This window comes from Bombina bombina, chromosome 2 (genome assembly GCF_027579735.1).
Source record: "Bombina bombina isolate aBomBom1 chromosome 2, aBomBom1.pri, whole genome shotgun sequence".
Taxonomy (NCBI): Eukaryota; Metazoa; Chordata; class Amphibia; order Anura; family Bombinatoridae; genus Bombina; species Bombina bombina.
The window spans coordinates 1,072,708,691-1,072,731,310 of record NC_069500.1 but is presented as its reverse complement, the minus strand read 5'-3'; the positions used below and the strand labels follow the sequence as shown (position 1 = coordinate 1,072,731,310).

Here is a 22,620-nt window from a genome sequence, read left to right as displayed (position 1 = left end):
TACCCACTATACATACTCCGTATGGCCAATACTTGGCACTTCAGCATTCATCATTTATTTTAACTGGTTTTATATACACCGCATTGAGTGAATGTTTGTCACTACTATTATACATATTTTTACTTTATAATTATTAAAAGTTATGTTTTATTAAATATACCCTAGTCCTGCACATCCACTCCTATAGAGAATTATCCTTAATAGTTCCACTTGAGTGCTCTGTTATATCCATTTTTTCTCTCTACATTTTTCTATCTAACCCAAACCCCCCTTAAAATAACCTAACACTAATCCCCTGAAGATCATCCTACCTTGAGTCGTCTTCACTCAGCCGAGCAGCGATGGAACCGAAGAGGAGACCGGAGCGGCAGAAGTTATCCTCCATGCGGCGCTGAAGAAATCTTCCATCAGATGAAGTGATCCTCCAAGCGGCGCTGAAGAAGTCTTCCATCCGGGCGATGTCATCTTCCAAGAGGCGCTGAAGAAGTCTTCTATCCGTGCGATGACATCTTCCAAGCGGGGTCTTCAATCTTCATCCCGCTGACGTGGAACATCCTTCTTTCCCGACGGACTACCAACGAATGAAAGCTCCTTTAAGGGACGTCATCCAAGATGGCATCCCTTCAATTCCGATTGGCTGATAGGATTCTATCAGCCAATCGGAATTAAGGTAGGAAAAATCTGATTGGCTGATTGAATCAGCCAATCAGATTCAAGTTCAATCCGATTGGCTGATCCAATCAGCCAATCAGATTGAGCTCGCATTCTATTGGCTGTTCCGATCAGCCAATAGAATGTGAGCTCAATCTGATTGGCTGATTGGATCAGCCAATCGGATTGAACTTGAATCTGATTGGCTGATTCAATCAGCCAATCAGATTTTTCCTACCTTAATTCCGATTGGCTGATAGAATCCTATCAGCCAATCAGAATTGAAGGGACGCCATCTTGGATGACGTCCCTTAAAGGAGCCTTCATTCGTCGGTAGTCCATCGGGAAAGAAGGATGTTCCACGTCGGCGGGATGAAGATTGAAGACCCCGCTTGGAAGATGACATCGCCCGGATAGAAGACTTCTTCAGCGCCTCTTGGAAGATGACATCGCCCGAATGGAAGACTTCTTCAGCGCCGCTTGGAGGATCACTTCATCGGATGGAAGATTTCTTCAGCGCCGCTTGGAGGATAACTTCTGCCGCTCCGGTCTCCTCTTCGGTTCCATCGCTGCTCGGCTAAGTGAAGACGACTCAAGGTAGGATGATCTTCAGGGGATTAGTGTTAGGTTATTTTAAGGGGGGTTTGGGTTAGATTAGGGGTATGTGGGTGGTGGGTTTTAATGTGGGGGAGCGTTGTATTTTTCTTTTACAGGCAAAAGAGCTGAATTCTTTGGGGCATGCCCCACAAATGGCCCTTTTAAGGGCTGGTAAGGTAAAAGAGCTTTGAACTTTTTTAATTTAGAATAGGGTAGGGCATTTTTTTATTTTGGGGGGGGGGTTGTTATTTTATTAGGGGGCTTAGATTAGGTGTAAGTAGCTTAAAATTGTTGTAATATTTTTTAAATGTTTGTAACCTATTTTTTTTAATTTTTGTAACTTAGCTTTTTTTTTGTACTTTAGTTAGTTTATGTAATTGTATTTAATTGTAGTTATTTGTAGTTAATTTATTTAATGATAGGGTAGTGTTAGGTTTAATTGTAACTTAGGTTAGGATTTATTTTACAGGTAATTTTGTATTTCTTTTAGCTAGGTAGTTATTAAATAGTTAATAACTATTTAATAACTATTCTAACTAGCTAAAATAAATACAAAGTTACCTGTAAAATAAATATAATTCCTAAAATAGCTACAATGTAATTATTAATTACATTGTAGCTATCTTAGGGTTTATTTTACAGGTAAGTATTTAGTTTTAAATAGGAATAATTTATTAAAGTATAGTGTAGTGTTAGGTGTAATTGTAACTTAGGTTAGTTTTTATTTTACAGGTAAATTTCTCTTTATTTTAGCTAGGTAAGCTATTAAATAGTTAATAACTATTTAATAGCTATTGTACCTAGTTAAACTAAATTGAAAGATGCCTGTAAAATAAAAATAAATCCTAAGATAGCTACAATATAATTATTATTTATATTGTAGCTATATTAGGGTTTATTTTAAAGGTAAGTATTTAGTTTTAAATAGGATTAATTTAGTTCATAATAGAAATATTATTTAGATTTATTTAATTAACATTTAAGTTAGGGGGGTGTTGGGGTTAGTGTTAGACTTAGGTTTAGGGGTTAATAAATTTATTACAGTGGCGGCGGTGTAGTGGGGGGCAGGATAGGGGTTAATAAATGTATTATAGGTGGCAACGGTGTAGGGGGGGCAGATTAGGGGTTAATAAATTTAATATAGGGAGCGGCGGTTTAGGGGTTAATACATATATTATAGTTGCGGTGGGCTCCGGGAGCGGCGGTTTAGGGGTTAATACATATATTATAGTTGTGGTGGGCCCTGGGAGCGGTGGTTTAGGGGCTAATACATATATTATAGTTGCGATGGACTCCGGGAGCGGCGGTTTAGGGGTTAATACATGTATTATAGTTGCGGTGGGCTCCGGGAGCGGCGGTTTAGGGGTTAATATGTATAGAGTAGCTTGCGGTGGGCTCCGGGAGCGGCGGTTTAGGGGGTAATAACTTTATTGAGTTGCGGCGGTGTAGGCGGGACAGATTAGTGGTGTTTAGACTCCGGGTACATGTTAGGGTGTTAGGTGTAGACAGCTCCGATAGGAATCAATGGGATGTCTGGCAGCAGCGAACTTGTACTTTCGCTATGGTCAGACTCCCATTGATTCCTATGGGATCCACCGCCTCCAGGGTGGCGGCTTGAAAACCAGGTACACTGGGCCGGAAAAGTGCTGAGCGTACCTGCTAGTTTTTTGATAACTAGCAAAAGTAGTCAGATTATGCCGTACTTGTGTGCGGAACATCTGGAGTGACGTAAGAATCAATCTGTGTCGGACTGAGTCCGGCAGATCGAAGTTTATGTCACAAAATTCTACTTTTGCTGGTCTCTAGCCTTTGATAACTAAGGCGAATCAACCTCGCCACAAATACGCTGTGGAATTCCAGCGTATTTGAGGTTGACGGCTTGATAACTAGGCCCCTTTATCTGAATCACGAAAGAACAAATTTGGGTTCAGTGTCCCTTTAAAGCATAGTTAGAAGTGAGCAGGAGGAGCACTTTAAAAAGTAAATCCTGCAGCCTATATAGATCACATTACACTGCTTTCTGCATATAGCATATTACAATCTCAAGTTCTTTTAGCGGACAATAGTCATTCTGGATAAATATGAAATTGACACATAATAGCAATAGTATGACGTAAGGTGGGCGTGTACCTGTACGCTGTCTTAAAAGTACAGCTGGTAAGGTGGGCGTACAGCAAGCCTCTGATGAAGCGGATGTTTTCCGTGAAACGCGTAAGGCCACACCCACCTTACATCACTTGAGATTTACACGCTGAAGAGGAGACCTGTGTATATTGCAGCTACTCCCGGCGTTTTCTAATAGCTCCGGACTGAGCGGACTGAGCGGTTAGTTTGAACTGACACTAGCGATCCTATAATCACAGACAAGTGGACCAAGATTGACAGCGTATACCACTGGGGATATCGATAAGACTTGGAGTGAGGAGACTCTTGATTACATTTGGATCAAAGATCGAATGCAAGTGGGGACACTTTGAGATCCACCTGCCTATACTTACCTCATTAGATTGGGGTTACACTTGTGAGTAGGGAATACCCTAAGTTGTTCTTGTTTTTATATATATATATATATATATATATATATATATATATATATATTATATGTTTTATTGTATTAAATTGATCTGCACTATGAGAGGTGTTTCTGTGTTCTGTGTGCTTGTTTTTTTAGATCTCTGCAGCTGTACCACTTTACTCAAATTGAACCTTGAGTTGTTTTGTGACGAGCAGCATTGAACATCACTCTCGAATTTCATTCTTTTTTTTTTTTTTAACTTTATTTATAACAAAGACAAAGAAAAATTGCTACAATCTCGGTTACCAAGTATAAAAACTAGTGTCACAGTAAATGCAGACAATACATAAATACATAATTAAGTAAAAAAGCCATAAAAATCAGAGTAAAGGAAGGAGGAAAAAAAAAAAAGTGCTCGTGCATCAATACAAATCATTCAAAGATATTTAGAGCGAATATGTTTGTGTCGGCTAAAAGATGCATAGGGTAACCAGATAAACCTTTGTAAAATAACTAATCTTTCTTTGTCTCATTTTCCCCTTTCTCTACAATCAACCCCCCCCCCCCCACTAAGACAGGACCGATCACACCAACCAATACCTCAACAACAACAACAAAAAACAAAAAAAAAAAGGAAAAAACACAGCATTAATAATAATGGTGCTAATAATAATAGTAATAATCCTCCCTGCTCCTCCGCTCCCCCCTACCCTCCCCTCCAGCCCCAACTCTCCTCACCAACTCACTCAGCATCCGTTACCCATTCTACCGGAAAATGGCCAGCTAGAATCTTCATCTGAACAAACTCCGAATTTCTAAATGGTTTAATTATTTTTTTTGTTGTAATAAGGGCAGGGATCTTACAAATGGCTCCCATTTTTTAAAAAATGCATCTAAATATTTGTCTTGTGGGAATAATAGATTGAACTGTTCTGTTATGAATTGGCTACTCAACGCCATTTTAAATTGAGCCATGGTAGGTGCAGAAGATGCTTTCCATGATTTAAAAATAAGGTTACGTGCTGTTAGTATAATGGTATTTATCAAACTATAGTTCTTTGTTATACCCTGAAATTTTGCCAGAAAGAAAATTTCGATTGGGGAAAGTTTATGGTTCAATTTTAAAACCGCTGTTATCCAAAATGCAATTTTCCGCCAGTATTGACATATTTTAGGGCAGCTCCATAAACAATGGAATAAGTCCGCTCCTGTATCTGAACATCTGGAGCAGAGGACCTTAGTTTTGTACCATTTAGAGAGGACAGCTGGTGTAAGATATCTCTGTAACCCAACCTTTATCTGTGACTCACACCAAATTGTCGGAACCCAGCTCTGTTGGACTATTTTAAAACTCCCAACAATAGTCTGCTCATCAATATCTGGGAATAGAGAAGACCACCTGGCAACCATTTCATTTACTTGTAAATTGGACGCTTTCTGATTTAGCAGTGAATATAAAGGGGAAATAGCGTATATTCCTGCCGCATAAATAAGGATCCTAGGCTGTAGTTCACCCCAGGACCACTTATTCCCGTGTTTTGTGTTCAGCTCCAGAAGAATGTGTCTAACTTGGAGGTAAGCATAGAATTCTCGCGCGCTTAAATCAAACCGTGTTGCGATTTCTTGGAATATCACTGGATGTCCTCCTGTATCGCGTATTTGACCCAAGGTTTGAAGACCTTTTGCCTCTCATTCTCTAAATATCTGATTAAAGAGGCCGGGACTAAACTCAGGATTACCCACTATAGGTAAATATTATGAAGACATAAGGACAGTTTCCCAATTCTGTACACATTCTTTGCCAAGCCACAATGACATTCTTAAAGGTGGCTAGGTAGAATATATTGGATGGCAGTGACGTGAGAGGGCAATGCAGCAGAGCCTTCAGCTGAAAGGGAGCCGCGACCTGAGATTCCCAGCTAAAAGAAGTGATTTGCTCCTTCTCAGTTAACCAATCTAGTGCGAATCTAGCCAGAATAACCAAGTTATATATCTGAGTATTAGGAAGTGCCAAGCCCGCTGATACCTTAGAATTCATGAGCCTAAGGAGAGCTATCCGTGGTCTTTTGCCGTTCCAAAGAAACTTGGAGCAGGCTTTATTGTATATAGTGATGTCTTTTTTATGTAAAAACCACGGAATGTTTTGCAGAACATAGAGAAGTTTTGGAAAAATAACTGATTTAATCAGAGTCACCCGAGCGGTTAATGAAATCGGTAAACTGGCCCAATCCTCGAGTTTTTTCTTGCACGCGTCCAATACCCTCCTATGATTTAATCAATACCATTCTTCCGAGTTTGTGAATAATCGTAGGCCCAAATATGTAATCTGTGAAACTTCTTGAAAAGGGTGTTCAACATACAATGGAGAATTTTTATGTATCCACATTAATTCTGATTTAGAAGTATTGATCTTAAATCCAGAAAGTTCCCCAAACTCCTGGGTGATACTCTGTAGAATAGGTAGAGAGACTTTAAGGTTAGATAGAAATAGTAGGAGATCATCCGCGTATAGAAGAAGAACCAGCTTCTCACCTGCCAATGAAATCCCCTCCAATTCTTGCCGTAGTCGAATAGCCAGAGGTTCTATGCTCAAATTAAACAGAAAGGGTGAAAGAGGGCAACCCTGTCTAGTCCCTCTGAATAAGTCAAATCGTTGTGTAGGTGTGTTATTAATAATCACCGCGGCAGGAGTACTATAAATTAAGCGTATATAGTTGTTAAAAGATCCCGAAAACCCAAATTGGTCCAGCACAGAGAACAGATGGTCCCAACTGACCCTATCAAAGGCCTTCTCGGCGTCAACCATTAGAATAGCCTTGTCTATACTATTGTGAGGTTCCATAGCCTTATATTTGTTCCAAAAAGATTCAATCAAGATCAAGAGTTTCCTTGTGTTTTTTACGGGATTACGTCCAGGCATAAAACCAGATTGATTCTCATGGACTAAGTCGCCCATGAGGGGTTTCAGTCAAGAGGCTATGATAGCTGCTAGCAGTTTATAGTCAGTATTTAAGACCGAGATAGGTCTAAAAGAGCTTGGTAACTCGGGGTCTTTGCCCTTTTTTAAGATCAATGAGATATTTGCAGAGGAGAAGAGGGTTGCAGAATTTCATTCTAATTTCGCCATCAGAAGGATAAGACTTTTTTATTTGTTTTCCATTTGGATGTCTCAGATTGTGATAAGTATGTGAATATATTTTTCTCATCACATTATATTTTGCCATTTTTTCTGGAAGTGTTTATTTTATTTTGTGGTAGGTAATTTGTTTATCATTATACTACTACAATATTATCTATAATATACCCTATTGTGAGTGTGCGCAACTGAAACTTTGTGTTTGTATTTATATATATATATATAGTGTGTATATATATATATATATATATATATATATATATTTATTACAGTAACTATAATTATTAATGATTATTATTATATTTTTCAATATTTAGTATTTACATAACTCACCTGAGTATAACTAATACTTTATATGTGCTAACCCAACACTGCATTACCTAAAGTGTTCAACCCGAAGCACTTTGCACATATTTCACATAGAAAACAAGGCTCCTTTTCTTTTTAAATATTTATTTCTATATATGTATCTGATAATGTTAATGTAAAATATGTATCTATTCCTATATATTTATTTGAATAGATATATAGATATATGTAGAAATATTTATTTAAAATAAAAATAATGTTCTTGTATATGAAGAACATTGGCAAGTTAGATATTAAAAACTTTTTTTCCTTCTGCGCTCTACATAGAAGTTTGTGGGAGAAGTTAGAGCGGCCAAGGTATCTAAAGTCCTGAAGTTAGCATACGTGTTTTTCTTGCATGCAAATCTTTTACTTTTAGCTTGTAATACGCACATTTTCTAGCCATGTTAACGCTTGAGCAAAAGCGCTAAAAATCGCACAACTTGTAATCTGGCCCATTGTCTTATAAAAATTGCGACCAATAAACAACAGCATTGCAATGTGTGTGTCTTTATGTGTGTTAATGTTTGTGTAATTTGTACTGTTTCTTTAGTCTTTATCTGGTGCATGTGAGTGTGGTGTGTGTAGTATGTATTTGAGGTGTGTGTGTGTGTGTAGCCTGACTTCTATTTAACTAATATCCAGGGCCGTATTTATAATAAGGTGGAGTAGACATATGCCTACTGGCACCCTCTATAGACGGACACCTGTCTCTACCTATTATAAGTACTGGTCAGCCGGCGACCTTAACAAAGATGGCAGTCAGCAGTGAAATAACAGCACTACGCATGTGTGGTGGCCATCTTTGTTAAGGTTGTTGTGAGCAGCCTCCTGAGTTAGAGGAGTATGTATCTGCTGATCTCAACATCAGTGTGGTGTGACGAGCCAAAGATTTCCTGTAATTCAGGCCCCAGTGTGATATTAGAAAGGAATTGATTTTGTGCACTTGGTTGAGCAGAGCCCATGGTGTCCATATTGATGAGCCTCTACTGAGCATACAGTTGCCTGTAGTGCTAGCAATTTGGAAGTCTGAATTGTTTCTGTAACAATTAACACATCTAATGAAGTATCATGTATGTGACAACAAATGTGTGCTACTTCTGCTCATGGTTTTGAATAACAGTTGCCTGTGTTTCATGTGTTTTTTAGTTACACTTGGTATTGAATAGCACTATGAGTCCTCATCATCTTCCCTGCTATTCTTTCGTTTTCACTTTCTTCCATTACATACAAATACACATTTGGCTAAAAAGGGGGCAATGTTCAGTAAGATTATACAATGTCTGATTGAAAAATATATGAAAACATTTTTTATTTTGTATACAGGGAAAACCCTGTTTTACTGCTGTGACTTTTAAACTTCTTAATGGCCGGACTTATATGTCTACATCGACACAAAGTTCCGATGTAAACAAATAATTTAAAAATTGAAATCATGTGATCGTTTATGCGATCGCGTGATTTCAATGATGGGATCGTGTCTGGGGGAGTGCCTATTATGCTAGGCACGCCCTCCAGCCTGCGATCCCATGCAGGAAGTGCCTTTTGGCTTTAGTACAGCCAAAAGGTTAGGACATTATATTCCATCCTAAGGGCGTTAAAGCCCAGTGCGGTTAGGACGGCATAGAACGTCCTAAGGGCGTTAAGCAGTTAATATGGGTTATTATTTTCTTTCTATTTTATACTTTTATTATCCTTAGTAAAATTGTTTTTTAAATTCTTTATATAGTTTAATGTTTGTAATTGACATTTTTTATTTTAGTAAAACTAATTATATGTAGTTATAAATGGGTTGAATACACGATAAATAGAATTACATAAAGTATACAGTATTTTAAGATAGAAATTCGACAGCTTTTTTTTTATACCTTTTATTGTACATTTTAATGTTACTGTGTAAGAAAGGTCATTTTGTATATGTTTAAACCATTAAATGTAGAGCTTTTAAAAAGATACCCTTATCCTTCCATATCATACGCAGAACATCTGCCATTTGAAAGATCTTCACAGTTTTTCTATTTGTTCTACCTCTTCATAATACTATCTCCCTGTGGTTCAGTATTCCATCTTTGTTAGTGACATGCTGGGATAATGTCCATCAGCTTTTCCTGCAGGCCTCAATTAATTTAACTAGCTGGTTAGCCCTAGGAAATATATTCTCCACTGAGCTATTGTAATATAATTGGGATAATCACCATTTATTTGCAGATGTTTAAATGCTTCTTTGTATGAATATTGGGTTTCTGCATAATGACTATGCATTCCTAAAATAGAGAAAATAATTTCCTGCAAATATTTTTCAATAGGTTCAAAATTAGTCTGGCAAATAAAAAGATATTATTGCAGTACTATTCTTTCAGCTGGCTTTTATCCACATTTTCAACATTTGCATTACACAGGAAGTTCTCTGCAGTATATATAGCCAGAACATAAGTAGCATAGTTGTGATTAAATGAAAGAAAGAACAACATTATCAACTGTCCAGTAGATTTCCAACTTTGCAAGATATTTTTTTCTAGTGTTTGAAATGAAAAGACAGAAATAACAACAATGCATATGTCAGACTCTTTCAATCTGTAATGTGATCTTCCAACAACAACACAAATCCAGAGAAAAAAACAAATAGCTAATTATTAGGAAGCTTTTTTTGCATTTATTACAGCTGCAGGTCTTTGTTAACTTTGCTCATTTAGACTTTAAAATGGTATCCCTCTTTTTTGAAAAATTGAAAGTTCCTTCAGATTGCGAGGGGGTCTCCTGTGTACAGCTCTCTTTAGGGGGTCGATCCGATAAAAATCGTCGCCCGCAAAAGTTGGCGACGCCAATATTTGCGCGGATTTGGTATCCTATATACGGCGTAAGCTAGAAGTTACGCGCGTAGATTTCTGACGTCGCCCGTAGTTTTTTGGCCCATAGACTGACATACAAAACACGCGCAATTTGCTATCCTATATACGGCGTAAGGACTTACGCGCGCAGATTTTTCAAAATCTACGCCATTCTCAGCTCGCCACAAATTGAAGGCGCAGGTACCCTTGCACTGACTTAGAAACCAACGTAACTCTCTGAAGGCCTAATAAATGCATGCCTAACAATATACATAGCAGCAGCTTGTTCACAAATAGTTAACCTCTTAAAAGCATTTATTATTCCTGCCCCTGCAAGTGTGTCAAACCAATCACAAACAGCACAACCCCTCACCTGCAACCTTAAAACACCTGCAAATGCACACCCTCATTAGCCACCATGTTTCCCTTGCAGTATATTGCATTTAGAGTCAGACAGCGTCGTGGGGCACAAGGGGTGCTGGAACCCCTACAAGCCCCTGTTTTGGATGGTATCCCTGCTGCTGAGGTCCCTGGTCATTGTGCTGTAGCTGTCCCTGCTCCAGCTGCTGCTGCTGCCCTCCCTGCTCCTCCTGCTGTTGTCCCTGTTCCTGGTGCTCCCCATGCTGCTGTTGCTGCAGCTGCCCATAGGCCAGCAGGGCCTATAAGACGAAGGCATCAGCAGAGGGGAAGAGCACCAAGGGTACACAGGGTTAGGGTCACCCTGTTTGGGATGACAGAAGTGGAGGTCAGGGAAAAATATCGCTTGACATCTGCAAGCCTTATTAACCTATATGAGGTGTTGAAGGATGAAATTGACCCTCAAGCGTATAGGAACCGAGCTCTGACTGGTATGCAGAAGCTGTTGTGTGTTGTACACTTCCTGGCAACTGGCTCATACCAGTCAACAGAGGGGCTTGTGTCTGGCCTAGCGCAGTCTACCTTCTCCAGGATTCTAGGGGAGGTTCTGACTGCTCTAGATAACCAGACACAACGATACATTCATTTCCCCCATACCCCCCAGGAATGGAACCGTCTTAAACAAGGCTTCTATCGACTGGGGGGTATTCCTAATGTCATGGGGGCAATTGATTGCACACATGTGCGTATTGTGGCCCCACATGAGGAGACAATCCTCTATATTAACAGGAAAGGGTTTCACTCATTGAATTGCCAGATGGTCTGCGATACCAATCGGAAATTCTTACATGTGTATGCAGGCTTCCCAGGGAGTGCACATGATTCCTACATCCTGCGCCAGACCTCCTTATTCAATATGTTTGAAAATGGAACACTTTCGGGAGGATGGCTGCTTGGTGAGTACCTTCATTCTGTCTGTATATTTATAATAAAGGGACACTAAACACATATTGTCATCTCATGTGTCAGATAGAGAATACAATGTTAAACAGCATTATAATTCACTTCTCTTATATCATTTTATTCATTCTTTAAATATATATTTTTTTTAATTACTAATTCACATATATGAGCCAATCATATGAGGCTTCTATGTGCAGCCACCAATCAGCAGCTATTGAGCATATCTAATATGCTTGTCATCAAGAGTTATCTATAGAATGGAGAAAATGATCTAATCAAAGTTAATTATCAAGCTGCTAACAATTGCAGGTTCATATTAAATGGACAGTCTAGAATAAATTGCTCTTCCATTATTCAGATAGGCCTTTTAATTTAAATTAACTATCCTGATTACTTCCATTAATTTTTTTATGAAATCTATCTTTTATATGTGATTCATGTTGTGTCCCTTTAAAGCACATGATGTACCTGTAGTAATCCAAACACATATGTTACATGACAGGTGACGCAGGGTACGGCTGCAGACCATGGCTATTAACCCCCTTGGTGCACCCCATTACAGAGCCACAACTCAGGTACCAGGAGGCACACATAAGAACAAGGAATGTCATTGAAAGGAGCTTTGGCCTATTAAAAACCAGGTTCAGGTGTCTGGATGTTACAGGCGGAGCACTACAGTATAACCCCAACAAAGTGTGTTCCATTGTCAATGCTTGCTGTATTCTACACAACATTGCTGTGGACACACGTTTGTTGGGGGACATTGACCCAGAGCAGCAGCAGCAGCTGGTTCCTGTACTTGAGGATGTGGACAGGGGGACACTGAGGGGGAATGAAGTGAGGGATTATGTCATCCGGGAATACTTCACCTGTAAGTTACTTAATCATAATTACAGTAAACCGTAACATTCACATGTATTATGATGTTTGACAGTACCTCACCAACCATTGCATGTGTATATATCATGTCTTGCAGAATGTAAAAGTTTGGATTTCCACTGCATGTAAGTGAAACTACTACATCCCAACCCCCTTCCCTTAAAGGGACACTATACCCAAACATATTGTTTCATGATTAAGGATAGAGAAGATAATTTTTCACAAACCTTATAATTTCAATCAATTACCTATTTTCATTATTTATTTAGATATACTTTAATGAAGACATAGAAATGCACACAGTGAAGAAATTTCAGGAGGCATCTATATACAGCTACTAATCATCATCTACCAAACATATCTTGATATTGTTTTCAGCAAAGAATATCAATTGAATGAATCTACAGAAATAATAGAATGAAATTATAGTTTATTTTTGAAATTATCTTCTCCTTCAAAATCATGAAGTACAAATATTTGCTTTAATGTCCCTTTAACAACCCTAATTACTGTATATTTATAATTTGTTTTATTCATGTTTAGTTCACTATCATTAAGAATGAGGATAATGGATATTTATACCTTATGTTCACACCTTCTTTAAATATATTATTAGTTATATATACCAACGTGTCAATTTATATTGGATGTGAGAAACCTTGATGTACATCTTAGAAGTTAATATTACTATATGTACCGTTGAGACACAACCATGTCATGTTGTTTATTGAGCATGAATATGTCATAAACATTATAATAATTCCTTTTTGGTCCATTTCAACACAGGAATTATTATATGTTTTACCAATATTACTGTACTAAAACACAACTCACATGGATGTGGATGACAATTAGATAGTAAATAACAGAGGACAAGATTTTCAATGAAATTGAATAATATTTTTTTTTTTTTTAGGCCTCTTAGATGAGGGGCCTGGTGTGGGTCTTCTGCCTCTCCTGGGTTGTGTGGATACACTAGGAGTGCTGGTCACAGAGGAGATACTTGATGCCATGTCCTGCTGTTGGGTGAAATGCTCCACCAAAGCCCCCAACAGTTGATTCTGTTCCCTCCATCTTTGGTCACTTTGGATTTGCATGTCCGATATTACACGTAGCATTTGATTCTGATTTTGGACCATAGCTGATAGCGATGCTGCCATGTCCCTTTGCAGCTCATTCGACCTCTGTTGCAAACGGTGTTGGGTTCTATGGAACCTGTGTTGTTCCCTCTGCATATTCATACACGTTTCCGTTAGAGTCTCACAGGTCAAAGTTTGCCTCCTCTGTAGTGAGATATATTCATCACCCATGGCAGAACTCAATTGATCCATGGGCTCTTCATCAGCAGGGACAATAGGCACTCTTTCAATGACGTGTTCCTCAGCTGGAGGTGCCGGAACAACAACCTCAGCTGGAGGTGCCGGAACAACAACCTCAGCTGGAGGTGCCGGAACAACAACCTCAGCTGGAGGTGCCGGAACAACAACCTCAGCTGGAGGTGCCGGAACAACAACCTCAGCTGGAGGTGCCGGAACAACAACCTCAGCTGGAGGTGCCGGAACATTAACCTCAGTTGGAGGTGACGGAACATTAACCTCAGTTGGAGGTGCCGGAACATTAACCTCAGTTGGAGGTGACGGAACATTAACCTCAGTTGGAGGTGCCGGAACAATAACCTCAGTTTGAGGTGCATGAAAAAAAACAGCAGCTGGACGTGCAGGAAGAGATATCTCAGCTGGAGGTGCAGCCACAGGGATATGAGCTGGAGGTGCAGGGCGATGGATTACAGTTGGTGGAGCCCTTCCAACTGAAGATGATGGTCCAGATGTCGGGATGGACCGATAGTCCCAATGTCCGCTGGTGTGCATCCACTCAGCCTGCTGGTATACTCCTGTAGTTCCCTGATATTGTTGGGGGGGGGGAAAATACATCTACCCTTTGGGGCTGGTGGGGCTCCCCCTCCAAGCCATAGGAATATTCCTCCTGCCACGGGTCCTGCCAGGTATCCTCCTCTAATGCAGGTGGCATGATATGTGGATTTTCAATGGACGCAGTCCAAGACATCTCATGCCTGGCATACTCCTGCTCTCTTATCTGTACCGGTGGTTGTGGTGGACATATATTTAGAACCGGTGTTGGGGGATTCATGGGCGTAGGCACCCTGGTGACTGGAGGTTCTGTGAAGGAGTCAAATGATGAGAGTGATTAGTACAGTCACATATCTATCCATGTGGGCATACAATTTACATGCTAGGGCCTATCCACATTCTCATGTCAAACTCTATAACATGCTTGTGCACATTGAGATTTGTGATATGAGGGTTTGGAATATGCTAATTATACATGTATGTGTTTCATACAATAGTTCTGTGTACATGTCAGTGATGGAGAAAATGTGTTCTTTAAGTGACATTATGGTTGTGATGACTATGGTGTCCATTTACTGAAAGGTCTACATGTGGCTTGTGGCCTGTGTTACTCTGAGACATGTTAGTATTTCACTATTCTACCTCATATCATGATTTTCAATGTGTTAAGTAGCATTAAATGGACATGCAAAACATATTTATTATTTCATGATTCAGCTAGACAAGCATGGTATTCTAAATAAATTGTAATTTACTTCCATTAGCTAATATGCTTCATTATCTTGATATTCTTAGCTGATATGCATTTCTTGATAGGCTCAGAAGCTGCTGATTGGTGGCTGTACATCAATGCCTCGTGTGATTGCCTCACCCATGTGCATTGATATTTAATAAACTAAGATTTTCAAAATAAAAATTAAATATAGATAATGGAAGTAAATTTGGATGTTGTTTAAAACTATATTCTCTATCTGAATAATGAAAAAATATCTTTGTGTTTCATGTCCCTTTAATGTTAAATATCATTGTATATTTAGTTGTTAGTAATCAAAATACCATGATCCTCATTGTGTACATGAATGTGTAACAATATAGGATGTTATAACTCAAATACATATTATACTAGTGTGTGGGATGTTACTCACCAGCATGCTGTGCTGATGTTGCAGTCCCTGAGTCACGAGCCCCTGGAAGTCCACGGACTGCTGTGAGGCTCAGGGACCGACGAATGAGCTCCTGCCACTCATTGTATTCGGCCTCATAGTGAGGCCCACCTCCTGTTGCCCTCTGGGAGATTGCTTCCTGGCCCATCCTCTCCTTGACTCTCCTCTTGCAATCATTCCATCTCTTCTTAAGCCCGTCAACATTCCTCCTCTGTTGGGACACTCCATTGACGGCATCCACCACCTTCTGCCAAGCATCCTTACGCCTCCGGGCAACTCCTTTGCCCTTCTCTTGTCCAAAGAGGGCATTATGGTTCTCCAGGACAGCCTGGACGAGAGCGAGGTTTTCGGCAAAACTGAAATTGGGACACCTCATACGCTCCTCGTCCTGGGCTGCCTGGCTCCCTCCCTGGGATGTCCCTGGTGTGGGTTCCTCCCTATCCTCTCCCTCCTCCCCCCTTCTATCCCCATGTGCACCCTCTATCCCTCTTCTCAGTGTGCCTGGCCTTTGGGCAACCCCACTCCCATCCTCCCTTCTGGCTCTCCCTCTCCCCACTCTGCTCACTCCCTGACGGGGACCCTGCTGCTCCTCCTGTACATAATCCTCTCCCTGCGACTCCCCTTCCCTCCTCCCCCCAGCCCTATCTCTCCCTGACATCCTCACACTACACACACTCACACACTCACACTCACTCCCACTTCAATCACACACAATCACAACCAGACACTCAGCCTTTCAAACTGTAAAAGATAAATAAAGAGTGTTGGGTGTTATAAAAAAAAAGTGTTGTGTATTTTGTATATGTGTGTATGCAAAATGTGTGCAATATGAAAAAAAGTGTAAGTAAATGTACTGGCTTAACAATCCAACCAACAATCCGACCTAACTAACTTGATGATGCTCCTTTCTCACTACTCTTACCACTAATCTCTATACTCGCTGTAGTGTGCTGTAGCTCCAAGAACCAACCAAACACACTAAAGAAATTGCGGCTGCGCAGGGGTTTAAGTATGATTTTTGAATCTCGTCATTACGTGGCGCATCTCTTAGAACTGGCGTAATTTTTTACGAGTCGTAGGCTAATTTGCATAAAACTACACTTTATTGAGACTTTACGTGAACAAAAAACAGGCGCAAGTACTTGCGACGACTAAAAGGTGTATTTGCGCACATTTTGCCTGCTCGTCGGTTTTTCAGACTTACGCCAGTTTAGCATCTGACGGCGGTGAATATTGGATAGCTCGAGTTGCGAGCTGAAACTGCGGGCGACGCGGGTTACCTCGCTTGCGCCGAAAACTACGACCTATATCGGATCGCGCCCCTGGTCTCTCTTTAGGTTTTTGATAGAACTGAGATCTGGGCTCTGACTGGGCCATTACGAGAATTTTATTTTCATTTTCTGTAGCCACGCCTTGGACGACTTGGATGTGCGTTTTGGGTCATTGACATGTTGGAATAGGAAATTCCTCTACATCTTCAGCTTTTTGACATAAAATACCATATTATATATACAGTACTGTGCAAAAGTCTTAGGCCAGCATTAGATGTGTTGTTTTAGCAAAGTTTTAATGACCATCCATTTTTAGTTTTCGGTCTCTTTATTAAGATACAAACAGAAAACACAGGAAAAAAGTACACAAAATATACAAAAACAACAACAAAAAACAAAATGGCTTCTTCAGGCAAAAGTCAGTGTTTAGTGTGACCTCCCTTGGCATTAAGCACACATCTTGAACTCTTTTGGGGAGACTGTCCTGAAGTTTTCTGAAGTAATATTCTGGTATATTATACCAGGCTTCTTTCAGCATGTCCCAGAGTTCTTCTTTAGATTTAGGTTGTCTTTTATTTCTCTGTCCAGGAGATCCCATACTGCCTCTAATATTCAGGTCTGGACTCTGTGGAGGCTAATCTATGACTGTCAGTGTTTTATCAGCTGTTTTTCTCTCCAATATTATTTACCTGCATTAGCAGTGTGATTGGGATCATTATCATGCTGAAAAATAAAACCATTCCCAATCAAGCGCATTCCAGAAGGAATGGAATGATGAATTAAAACCTGTTTGTACTTTTCAGCATTCATGATCCCATCAATTCAGACATTTTTGCCCACATCACTGGCAGAAATGAAGCCCCAAACCAGGACAGACCCTCCACCATGTTTGACTGAAGGCTGCAAGCACTCATTTTTCAATCTCTCTCCAATTCTTCTTCTCACATATTGTCGACGATTGGACCCAAAATTCAAACTTGGATTTGTCACTATATATATACACTCACCTGCCACTTTATTAGGTACATCTGTTCAATTGCTTGGTAATACAAATTGCTAATCAGCCAATCACATGGCAGCAACTCAATGCATTTAGGCATCTAGACGTGGTGAAGACGACTTGCTAAAGTTAAAACCGAGCATCAGAATGGGGAAGAAAGGGGATTTCAGTGACTTTGAACGTGGCATGGTTGTTGGTGCCAGACAGGCTGGTAAAAAAAAAAGAAAATATCCAGTGAGCGGCAGTTTAGTGGACAAAAATGCCTTGTTGATGTCAGAGGTCAGAGGAGAATGGGCAGACTGATTTGAGATGATAGAAAGGCAACAGTAACTCAAATAACCACTTGTTACAACCAAGATATGCAGAATATCATCTCTGAATGCACAACATGTCGCACCTTGAAGCAGATGGGCTACAGCAGCAGAAGACCACACCGGGTTCCACTCCTGTCAGCTAAGAACAGGAAACTGAGGCTACAAATTGCACAGGCTCACCAAAATTGCACAATAGAAGATTGGAAAAATATTGCCTGGTCTGATGAGTTTCGATTTCAGCTGCAACATTCAGATGGTAGGGTCAGAAAGTGGCCGGTGAGTGTATATGTATGTATTTACACTATATACTGTGTGTATGTATATATATATATATATATATATATATATATATATATATATATATATATATATTTATTATATCATACCTTGTCCATTGTGGAAAAGAAAGTTTTTTATATATATATATATATATAGGCCCAGAATATGCATACAAAAATTAATAGGTCTCCATGTGAAACCTTCACTGTTATGTAAAATAATAAATATTTCCTGGAGGCTACTTCCCAATACATTCTTTTCATGTCTCTCCCAGTTACAATTACTCTTTTTTTTTGGGGGGGGGGACAAGTTGATATTAAGATCAATGACCTGTCTATTTTCCAAAAAAATAAAATCATCCCTCGTTTTCACCATGTTATTATCGCTCTGCCTAGCCCCTTTATTTTTTCTTGATAACAGTATGCCTTTTCCAACTTTCTCAATCTACTTGATTTTTAATGTAATATTCCATTGACAACATTGTGTTGATGCTTAAAAGTAAATGTTAGACAATAAGAAGGCAAGGCAGTATACTATTATTCGATTTCAGAGCTTGGTTAAAAGGTAAGTAAGCACCTTGAGATATTTATATAAAATGTTTAGTTACGAGTAGTGAAACTTTACATTATATTTTCATTATTTATTTTGCTCCCTTTTCAAGTAATTTAGCTATAGAAATTGAGCATTTTCCAGTTCATGGAATCCACCCTGCTGACTTCTCAAGGCTAATTCTGATACATAGTTGTCCTTAATTGGCTTTATCAGATAGCAACTACAAAACAATTCAACTTATACTAACTTTATGACAGTGACCAGCCTTGTGGTCTGTGGAGTAAATCTCAGATTGTGTCATCCTAATAAGGAAAATAGTGGGTGGAGTTTGGCTACTAAAAAACAATTAAAGTAAAAAGGATTATTATTATTATTATCAGGTATTCCGCAGTGCTATAACATAGGTGGTATACAAAATAACATTTACAGGGGTCAATTGGGTAGAAGGCCTTGCCGAGAGTTGTACTATTGTAGTAGGCTCTTATGAATGTGAACTACAAACAGCTGGGCTCATAGGCTTACATGCTATGGGGTTTAAGGGGATAGAAGTGGAGATAGGAAGGTTAGTGTAGGTTGTATGCATCCCTAAATAGTAGAGTCTTCAAGGAGCATTTGAAGCTTTCAAAACTAGGGAAGAGTCTTGTGGATTGAGGCAGAGAGTTCCATAAGATGGGAGCCAGTCTGGAAAAGTCTTGTAAATGGGAATGTGAGGAGGTAACAAGAGAGGAGGAGAGGAGGAGATCATGAGCGGAGTGAAGGGGATGGGAGGGGGAATATCGGGAGACAAGGTCTGAGATGTAGGGGGAGTAGTGCAGTTGAGGGCTTTGTGTGTCAGAGTGAGAATTTTGTGTTTAATCCTGGAGGCAAGAGGAAGTCAGTGAAAGGATTGGCAGAGAGCTGCAGCAGATGAAGAGAAACATGTTAGGAAGATGAGCCTGGCAGAGGCATTCATTATGGATTGTAAAGGAGCTAGGCGGCAGCTAGGGAGACTAGAGAGGATGGATTTGCAGTATTCAAGGTGGGAAAGGATGAGAGAGTGGATTAAAATCTTAGTTGTGTCTTTTGTAAGGAAATGTCTAATTTTAGAGAAGTTTTTAAGGTGGAAGCAGCAGGCTTTAGCCAAGAACTGAATGTGAGGAGTGAAAGAGAGATCTGAGTCAAGTGTGACCCCCAAGACATTGGGCATGTGGGGTTGGGGTAATGATGGAATTATCAACAGTTATAGAGAAATGGGGGATGGAGATTTTGGAAGAAGGGGGGGAAATAAGAAGCGCAGTTATGGAGAGATGTTAATTTGTTTTTGTAACCGTTAAGACTTGGCTGATATGTTCTTCTGTAGCAACACAACAGAAATATCTTGTAATTATGGGGGTTTTATGGTCCCTTTAAGAATCATTGGAAATAAAATAAGTCAAAAAATGTTAGGGAAATAAATGAATTAGTTACATATTCAGTAGCTGTGGTTGGGACTCCAAAATTATACTAAAAGCTCAGAGCAATCCCAAGTAAAAACTAATGAAAAACAGTGGGGTTTTTTTTAATGTTTTATAAAACTAAACCAGTTAAAGGAGGTATATAGCAATGCATGAAAGAACAAGTCATCAGTTTTGGCCACCCTTGATACATAAACTACTTCCTTAAGGATTTTACTATATTTCCACTTCTACTATACCCCATAATCTAGTTAAACCTAACTAGTCAGTTTAACGTTCTCACACAACCTACCACTTTAGGCATACAAATGAACTTAATACATTATTATATAGTAGCATAGTCAAACATTGTATCATAACTCAGCCATAGACCTGGTCATTTATCTCATGCCATATAACCTGCCTTTTCAACTAATTTGCCATGTTCTCTTTCTTCCCAAGTAATCTAAATATATTGCATATTCCTGAGCTATTTATCTAACAAGATACACAGTTCTTCTTTAATGACAATTTTATCTCATGCTATATAACCTGCCTTTTCAACTAATTTGCCATGCTCTCTTTCTTCCCAAGTAATCTAAATATATTTCATATTCCTGAGCAATTTATCTAACATGATACACAGTTCTTCTTTAATGACAATTTTAAAGTTGATGGAAAGTAACTTTCCATTATTTTTTATTATATTTTGATGAACCAAAGTGGTAAGGAGTTTTTCACCTGTTGAAAAATCACATCCTTAAAGTTAATGGTTCTTCAGAGACTATCAACAAGCGAATGATTAAAAAAAAACAATGATGACAACAGTTCTGAGTACAGCTTTGCCTGCCACTGGCAATCTATTTTATTGCAAATCCACGTGCTACCTTATTATTTTCTATCTATACTAAACTCAGCTTGATCCAACTGTAAGAAAGAATAAGTTTATGATATATGCCTGGGTTTCTCATTATTTAAAATTAAGACCAGCTCACCAGACATAGGGGCATATTTATCAAGATCCGTATGGAGCTTATGGATTCTTGTTTCCGGCGAGCCTTCAGGCTCGCCGGAAACAGAAGTTATGAAGCAGTTGTCTAAAAACCGCTGCTCCTTAACTTGTCCGCCTGAGGCGGCGGACAGAAATCAACTCGATCGAATAAGATTGGGTTGATTGACACCCCCTGCTAGCGGCCGATTGGTCATGAATCTGCAGGGGCAGCATTGCACCAGCAGTTTACAAGAACTGGTGGTGCAATGATAAATGCCGACAGCATACTTTGTATCATGTCCGCTCGCACATTGATACATATGCCCCCAACTGTTTTGTGGGCAGTTACCATTCAATAAATCTTTATACTTTATTCTGCATGGTGGAAAAAAAGTCAGCATCATCATTGGTAACTCAGTTGAAAGTATTGCAGCATATCTGTAAAATGCTGGCTGGGAAATATCAACTCAATAAAAAAAGGAAAATACTTTACATCAAAATTTCCTCTGTAGCCACATCTCATTGTAAAGAAACTGTAAACATCTGGATGCTGGTCCTTGGACTCACAAGGGAGCATGCATGGAAGAAAAAAAACTACTTATCTTCAGTGCTGAGTTTACACTTGGCTTTACACAATTTTATAGTAAATGTACTTCAACTGATTAGGTAAATGATGTAACTGTGCTTACACATGGCTGATTCACGCTCCCTTGTAAGTCCTGAGCCAATTTCCAAACATTCAGACATTCTTTAAAATCCTCCAGAATGGAATGCGACTACTGAGAAAAATTTGGGGCAAATTATTTTTAAAACTGAAGATACACTTGATATTTTCTATTCAACTATTTACAGATATGCTGCATCAATTCTAAGCAGTTTAATGTTTGGGTAACATGTTCATTTAACATTTAAGCATCTACATTATAGAATGGACAAAAAATAGAAGAGGTTAATCAAGGGAATAAAGTGTGAAGGAATGGTAGATGGCAATGTATTTAAAAGATTAGTAGTGGAAATTTCCTTGATAATTATGTGAAATTTACTTTTGTTAATGGTTTTACAGAGTACCTATCAAATGTTTATGCTTAAAGGAGATTTTTGTTGATTATCACAAATTGAAATAATGCATAAAATGGTCAAGGTTTATGAAATATTGTGCATTTGAAGATAATACATGTAAAAGCTTTTCAAAATTAAAACCTATATTTTGAATATTTTAAAATAAATGACCTGTATTTCCACCACAATCCAAACGTACTATTTGTTGTACCACACTAATTTTGCAATTTTTACACCACTAGTTTATATAAAAACATTTGTTGCAAACTGTTTCCTGAAATGGTCATGTTGTATTTTTATTGCTGTGTATTGAAGTCTAAAAAACTGAAATTTACAAAACTTGACATACCTGTTATAAAACAATATATCTGGGGATACATCAAAATGCAAAAAAACTTTAGATAGTGTAAGCCCTGTTCACAGTTTAAAGGAAAATA

General features: G+C 39.0%; 1 protein-coding gene across 1 annotated transcript in view; it reads left to right on the top strand.

The window, feature by feature from the left end:
* Positions 1 to 22,620, top strand: part of INPP4B (inositol polyphosphate-4-phosphatase type II B) — a 1,415,612-nt gene that overhangs the window by 61,620 nt on the left and 1,331,372 nt on the right. The window lies entirely within an intron of this gene.